This window comes from Cyprinus carpio, chromosome A11, assembly GCF_018340385.1.
Source record: "Cyprinus carpio isolate SPL01 chromosome A11, ASM1834038v1, whole genome shotgun sequence".
NCBI classification, from domain to species: domain Eukaryota; kingdom Metazoa; phylum Chordata; class Actinopteri; order Cypriniformes; family Cyprinidae; genus Cyprinus; species Cyprinus carpio.
The window spans coordinates 4,543,873-4,552,152 of NC_056582.1; the positions used below are offsets into that span (position 1 = coordinate 4,543,873).

Genomic DNA, 8,280 nt, shown 5'->3' on the forward strand with positions numbered 1-8,280 from the left:
CGGAGTCTCCCTCACCTCCGCCTCCAGCCTCCGATGCCCGGACTCCGCCTCAGCCCATAGACCCAGTGGCTCCACCTCGGCTCCTAGCTCCCTTGCCTCCACCATCACCCATTGATCCATCAGCTCCACCGGGCTCCCTTGTCCCTCTGGATCCGCCTTGGTCGGTCGTCGACCCACCATCGCCTCTGGACTCCTCTCCTCTGGCTGCGCCTTGTTGCTCAGTCCCTATGGCTCCGTTGGGCTCCTTCCTCTCACCAGCTCCACCTTGATCCTCAGTCGCTCCAGCTCCGCCGCGGATCTCCGCCTCCGCCTTTGTAGCCAGAGCCCTCGGGTCCACCCTGGCCCCACAGATCCTCGGCGTCCCCCTGGCTCGTTGGCTCTCCGTCTCCGCCTCTGGCTCCTCCCCCAGATGCTCCGCCAATGTTGGTCGGCCCCCTGGAGTCAGCGGCCGCTTCTCCTCCATGGCTCCTCCCTCCATCAGCTCCACCGCAGGCTGCTGTTATGGCTGTGGCCTGGGTCCTGCTATACTCTTCATGCTCCGGGTCCCTCCTGGCTCCTCCCTGGCTCCTTTCTCCATTGTCTCCCCCTTGGACTCTGTCTGCCCGCTCCCTGTAATGTCACGCCCCTGGACTCATTGTGTTGTGTTTTCCCTTCCCCAAGTGTGCCGTGTTTCCTTTAATTAGTCATCCCTTACACCTGTGTTTCTCCTATTATCCCCTGTATAAAAGTCCTAGTCTGTTCAGTTTGTCTCTGTCGGGTCTACTTGTTGGATGTTCTGAGTTCCCATTGTTGATTATCCCTGTGATTCCTGGATTAAAGACTTTTTGCTTGTACTCCACGTTTCTCACTCGTGCAGCGAAGTGTGACACCTATTAAGGAGAGATCACACATCAGCTGCTCAAAAAATGTGTCAGTGAGATGAACAGAGCGCGAGCGCAATCCTGTGACAGTCACAGGCGGTAAATAGTTGAGCACGTGAAGGTGAGATGTAAGGGCATGAACACTGTTCAAGGTCATTAATTCATGCTTGTAGTAATTTAATGTGTGTATATTTTGAAAGCATTGAATCGCTACAGAAATCGTGATTCATTTAATTCTTAGCATTGTAAAACGATTACTGTCTGAAAACAACGTATCAAAAATTTCATGTTCAAGATCAATGCAAATGCATTGTCAGGGTTTGTAATAGATGCATTGAGAAAATGAATGAATCGTTACACCCCTAATCGTAAGCCAACCATGGACACAAGTTCCATAATTACCAATAGTTCATTGATTTGGTGTTTCCTAAAACCAAAATCCAAACGAACATTCGCAAACAGCATCACAAACTTACATGGCTGGAACTACAGCTTTTGACCTATAGTTAAAAAACATAATCTGTGTCTCAAATGACGCACTATACACTATGCACTCATACACTATGTACTTATGCACTCCGTACCCATCCATGTAGTGTATGAATTATATAAGGTTATTTTGTCATAGTTAGTAATTTCCACAACAATGAATTGTACTGTGGTGGTTAATTCACATTTATTTGTATATTTGTTTCACTATAAAAATTTCTGCAAATCAGCTTCACAGAAAATTTAAGTTTTTACATTATATTTAGGTGTAGCTTAAGCAGCAAGTTATGTTGTTGTACGGGAAACACACCCATGCACAGTTTAGCTATATTAAAACATATAACAGTATTACTTCCTAAAATAAATGCATATTTAATTGCCAGAAAATGTAATAATTTTTGCAATATTCTTAGCAGCTTATTAATATTAGAAAAGCTCGTATTTAAGATACTTTTTTGACAGCTTTCTTCTTAAAAAGACAGCATAGCATATTTCATATCAAGTATCCATAGTCGGACATCACATTTGTAAGATGACAGAATCCAGTCTCAGCAGAATAACACATGCTCACGCATCAAGCTGTCTGCATAGAAAACATGTACACCTCCAGGATCCTGACAGGCTGGAAGAGCAGCCATTACCATAGCATGCTTAATTGAGCATTTTACCTTCCCATCTATAGCATGTGTGTTTGTGCGGCCGGTGACGATCTGAGATGTGTAATTGCGGTCTGCTGCTTTTTTTTTTTTGTTTCTTTTTTTTTTTCACTAGACCAGCAGCATCTTTATGTAGATGATGTTGCTTCAAAGATACATTTTCCGATGGTCTGACCATGAAATCGTCCTCTCTGACACCTGGATTCTTGTGGATTAGGTTTGAAAAGGGTTTTATTATCTGGCTGGATGCATGAAATTAATCTGCAGAAAGAAGATCATTACAAAAGCAATTTTGTTAAATTAATTTAAAATCTTTAATCATTCACTACAGTAATAACTATAATCAAAACATTTTCACAAATAAACATGTTTGAAACACTTTAAAATTAGTTATTTTCATTAGTTAATGCTATTAGTTAATACATGTTTTTTTCTTTCTTTTCTTTTCTTTTCTTTTCTTTTCTTTTCTTTTCTTTTCTTTTCTCTCTTCTTCTTCTTTTTTTAATTAACAATTGTTAAGGCAAGACACTGCAGGTGAATATGGTTACAATGTAATTTAATTAATTAAAATGTAATTAATATCTGCATTCTTCTCCAGTTGATTAATCACAGTTCATTAAGACAGTTGTTTTGAATTAGTAGTATTTATTTTTTTATTTTATGTTTTAATACGCAAATGAGTATTTTTTTAAATTAAATATGCACTCATTTGCATATACTGTATTTCCAGAAGAGAAATCTGAACTATGGATTAAGCTAGGTTAAAAATTCAGTTTGTTCAATTCAATAGTTTAATAAAGTTTTTCAGAGGGGATTCCCTGTTAACATTCCATAAATCAGAAAATACCGTCAATATGCTAGGGAATGAATGAATAAATAAAATGTTAATAAATAAAGTTTTGCGTTTTGTGTCTTGCTTTAATTATATTGTATTATGAATAAACAATAATTAAAACTTAGAAGTGACAATGCTATAAAATAAATCAACCTCAAAGACAATTGTTTTGAATTAGTAGTATTTATTTTTTATTTTACGTTTTAATATGCAAATTAGTATTTTTTAAATTAAATATGCACTCATTTGCATATACTGTATTTCCAGAAGAGATTATTTTTATTAATAAAAAATTGTGTTACTGAAACTACTGTCAGGTATTGATTTGTCATCCTATATATACAGGTCCTTCTCAAAAAATTAGCATATTGTGAAAAAGTTCATTATTTTCCATAATGTAATGATAAAAATTAAACTTTCACATATTTTAGATTCATTGCACACCAACTGAAATATTTCAGTTCTTTTTATTTGTTTTTAATACTGATGATTTTTGGCATACAGCTCATGAAAAACCCAAAAATTCCTATCTCAAAAAAATTAGCATATTTCATCTGACCAATAAAAGAAAAGTGTTTTTAATACAAAAAAAGTCAACCTTCAAATAATTATGTTCAGTTATGCACTCAATACTTGGTCGGGAATCCTTTTGCAGAAATGACTGCTTCAATGCGGCGTGGCATGGAGGCAATCAGCCTGTGGCACTGCTGAGGTGTTATGGAGGGCCCAGGATGCTTCGATAGCGGCCTTAAGCTCATCCAGAGAGTGTTGGGTCTTGCGTCTCTCAACTTTCTCTTCACAATATCCCACAGATTCTCTATGGGGTTCAGGTCAGGAAAGTTTGGCAGGCCAATTGAGCACAGTAATACCATGGTCAGTAAACCATTTACCAGTGGTTTTGGCACTGTGAGCAGGTGCCAGTTCGTGCTGAAAAACGAAATCTTCATCTCCATAAAGTTTTTCAGCAGATGGAAGCATGAAGTACTCCAAAATCTCCTGATAGCTAGCTGCATTGACCATGCCCTTGATAAAACAACAGTGGACCAACACCAGCAGCTGACATGGCACCCCAGACCATCATTGACTGTGGGTACTTGACACTGGACTTCAGGCATTTTGGGCATTTCCTTCTCCCCAGGTCTTCCTTCAGACTCTGGCACCTTGATTTCCGAATGACATGCAAAATTTGCTTTCATCTGAAAAAAGTACTTTGGATCTAAAATATATGAAAGTTTAATTTTTATCATTACATTATGGAAAATAATGAACTTTTTCACAATATGCTAATTATTTGAGAAGGACCTGTGTATATATATATATATATATATATATATATAACCAAAGATTTACAAAACTAAAAAATCAAAATAAACATTTACTTAAAAAGATTATATTTATTTATTTATTTTTTTCTGAAACAATAAGTAGGCATAAATAGTCAAAACTCAAAAATGGCACTTCAGGTTCAGTGTCACAGATTAGCATAGTTGGTCTTCACGTGTCACTTGAATAAAATAATACAGGGCTGAATAACATCGGGGGAATATTCATTTTTTTGGTAAACTACTTATTTAACCTTTATTTTATTAGCAGGAAACATTAACATTTTAATCTGTTGTTGTCAAACCATTTTCCAAAATAAATAAATGAATAAAAAAGTCTGCCAGCTTGTTATTTTTTATAAACACTGGCAAGGGAGTTGGGGTGATGGAACGGTTGCTCATGTTGACATTTCTCCAGCATATCTTGGGAAAATGTTGTCAGTGTTTCTCCGACTATGCTTTTCATGTACCAAAAAAAAAAAAAAAACTTGTGGCATTTTCCAAATCCAGCTCATACTGCAATCACTCTAATCCTCACTTGAGGACTTGCAATCTCTGTCCATCCAGCAGTCTGACTTCCTATGTCTCTGCAGATATTTGGACACGAGCACTTCCCCTCTTAGCTCAGCAATAACTCAGTGAGGAACATGGCTGGAAGCATTGAATGGTAACAGGCCAGTTCTGTTGGGTCTCTGCCACTAAAACATGGCATATGGGCAAATCTTCTACTTCAATTATATTTCTTGGTAACAATAAGGTGATGCAACTTTTCTCAATATGCATAAATTGAAGGTATGAAATCTTTAAAAAAAAATGCTCAAAACCATGTATTTCTTGCTTGCTCTAAAACATTAAAGAGCTTTAAAAAGAAAAGAAAAAAGTGTGGTTTACAAGGACAAAAAATGGTTGTCTGGTAAAAACATCTTGGACCACCTAATGACCATAAATTGTCATCTTGGACTTTCAAAAAACCATGTAAAGCCAGCTACCACTAGGAGTTGGCTGTTGTAATTGGCTGGATTTTCCAGCAGAGAGGTGAAACTGACTCAAAAGCTAAAGATGAATGTGTCACGAGTTGCTACTGTGCGGGAACATGGAGCGAGGAGACCAGGAGTACAAAACCAAGGATTTTAATCATATCATGGGGTATCACACGTAACACAAGGAACTGACATAAACAATCCCGGACGCTGAACTAAAGACAGGAACACTATTTATACACAGAATAGGAGAATGGGATGAGGAGACACACCTGGGATCAATAGAAATTACACGGGGAACACCTGGGATGAGATCAAGATAATCAGGACAGGAACCGGAAGCTAACCAAATTTGTGCATAGGAAACACATGGGGAGCAAAACACAACCAATACTCAGAACAGAGTCTGACATAAACGCCCCCCCTCCGGAAGGCATGGCCTAATGCCATAATATCCAACAAGGGTGCTCTGGAGGTCCCTCAGGACAGACACGGGACAGTGGGCCTCCTGAGTGGTACCCGTTCAGGCCACATCAGGGGACTAGGGAGACCATGGCGGAGCAGGGGACTTGGGAGGCAGCGGCCCCAGCCCCCACCTCAGCATCTACGGTTGGAGCCCTTTTGAGGAGCTGGCACTGGAGTGAGTTTTGGGTCTGGAGCTGACACTGGAGCGAGCTCTGGGGCTGAAGCCGACACTGGAGCAAAATTTTAATCACATGTCGAATCACACATAGCACAAGGAGTTGACATAAACAATATCAGACACTGCACTAAAAACAGGGAACACTATTTATACACAGAACAGGAGAATGGGATGACAAGACACACATTGGATCAATAGAAATTACACAGGAAACACCTGGGATGAAATCAAGATAATCAGGACAGGAACATGAAACTAACCAAATATGGGCATAGGAAACACATGTGGAGCAAAACTTAACCAAAACTCAGAACAGAGTCTGACAGAATGACTTTCCCACTTTACTCAAAGATCACCAGTCCTTTCCAAAATTTCAAGAATGTTCAAGTGCAGATGATCTCTAAATGTTGTAAAAACAACAATACAACAACAAAATGTGCTGATGCAAAACATTCCAGAGATAAGATACTGAAGAAGAAAGGTAAAAGTACTTAAGGTTTCTCTCTCTCTCTCTCTCTCTCTCTCTCTCTCTCTCTCTTTCTCTTTCTCTCAATGTTCCTGCAGGCTTTTTGTTTGACCATTACTTGATGTTCCCAAAAAGGGTTGCAGAGACTGTCAAAAAATCTCCTGCATCTCATCTGCTGTCTTTTAGCGTGCACAGGAAAGTGAATAATACCTTAAGAGAGCTATCCGTTAGCATTCCCATTAATTTGATTGTTACAGGGCCCCCAAAAGTGTGCACTTTGAAATCCGCCATATTTGACACAATTGTTTTTGTGGTCTATAAGCTTTAAATGTCGTGACTAATGACTTTAGAATGCCATAACATCATGAAAACGTAGATTGCCTGATGCCACCAAAAAAAAAAAAAAAAAAAAAAAAAAAAAATGATTGGTGTGGTTGTGGCAAGATACTGGCAAGATAAAACTTTTAACCTCTTGAGTGTGCTTCTACAAAATAAAATAAAAAAAAAACGGTTAAAAATCAAATGACAATAAACCCAAACAAAAGAAGTCCTTGTGTTTGTAACCACCAAAAATCTTCTTTTAAATTTAGAAAGATGAAAAGAAGAAAGATCAGAAAGCCATGGCCTACATATTCATCTACAAAGGGTGTTTGAGATTCAGAAATTCAGTTCCTTTTTCCTCCCTGAAACATTTCAGCAAGTTGTGTTCCCTCCATTTAGAGAGGAGAAGTGATGGATTGCGCTGAGAGATATTGGAGGCATGAGACGTGCGAGGTGCTGGACTCCATGACCACTGTAAGTGGAGAGAGAGATCTGTTTGACAAACGCCGTGCCCTGTACACGCTGTGTAAAAGCTGTCTGACATCCCACTGTTGACAGGTTTGGCAGAAGAGCTGCATTGGTGCTCAGAAGTGGAATTTCAGTGAATTTTGTTGACTCAAAGTTCACTTTCCCAAGACAAATATACTTGAGGGGCGAAACCTCCCCCAGACTTCATCCGCTGTTTCTCTTTGTATTTTTGGTTTGATGGATATCATGTTCCTTTTGTTCTGTTTTTGCCTGGTAAATGTACAGCACAGTCACTGTTTACATTAAGGTGTAGCATTGGCTAAACAAATCTTATTATATTATACAGAAAGAGTGACTTTCAGCTGACAGATATTTAATTACACAATCCGTTGTGCTTTTGCCATTTAAATAGGTGTTATCTCGCCGCTGAGCTGCTGTACAATGTCAGAGGTCTTTACAAGTGAGTGAAAATGTCCTCGGCTTTATTCAGCATTGGGATTTAATATAAATTTATCTCCCCTCAAAAAAGCATTTCCATTACAGGATAAAATCCATACTGAGTCTCAAGTCTGACACTCGCGAGACATCCCTTGAGTTAGACTGACCTAAGAGAACGTGTGAAGTGCAAGCGAATCGATTAAAACATTTGTGTGTGTCATAATCGTAACTGTTGGCTTAGAGATATCAATGTCATCCCGATGCCACGTGGGGAATTTAAGGCATCTTTTCCTGTGAATTTATTCTGACATGGAGGTGACATCGCCATATATAAAGCTTCTATTAATAAAACGCTGACAGCCAAATGTGCCCGGCACTCCTCCAGGGTTTACTCAGGTTTTTTAAGATGCAAAGTCTGCCATTGTGAGTCTCCAAAGGAACACGGAAATGTGTTCTAATGTGTGTTACTTGCATCAGAGAGATGTTTATTTGTAGGTAATGGTTTGTGGAAAAATCTTCGCTCCATCATCTGCAGGACCACCCTTTCTGAGAGAGGCAGGGCGGTAAATCCAGAGGCGTTTGGCTGTTGATGGAGTTCTGGGGGACAGCAGCGATTGCACCTCACTTTATGAGTGATTTAGGATGAGTTTTTCCCTCAATGTTTTAGTCATTACTCTTAATCACACACTTCAGCCATTCTGTCCGCTTCCGTCGCCCATTTCCTCTGTCTTCAGGCTGACATTGACGGATCGCAGACACCCGCTGTATCTCCTCTGAGCCAGACAAGAACATTATCACAGTT

General features: G+C 39.3%; 1 long non-coding RNA gene across 1 annotated transcript; it reads left to right on the forward strand.

Moving 5' to 3' along the window:
• Window positions 1–5,627: 5,627 nt before the first annotated feature.
• On the forward strand, window positions 5,628–7,278 carry LOC122146712. The gene is made up of 3 exons (XR_006161228.1): window positions 5,628–5,782; window positions 6,972–7,046; window positions 7,131–7,278. It is a non-coding gene; the product is annotated as an uncharacterized LOC122146712 (long non-coding RNA).
• The last annotated feature ends 1,002 nt before the right edge of the window (window positions 7,279–8,280 follow it).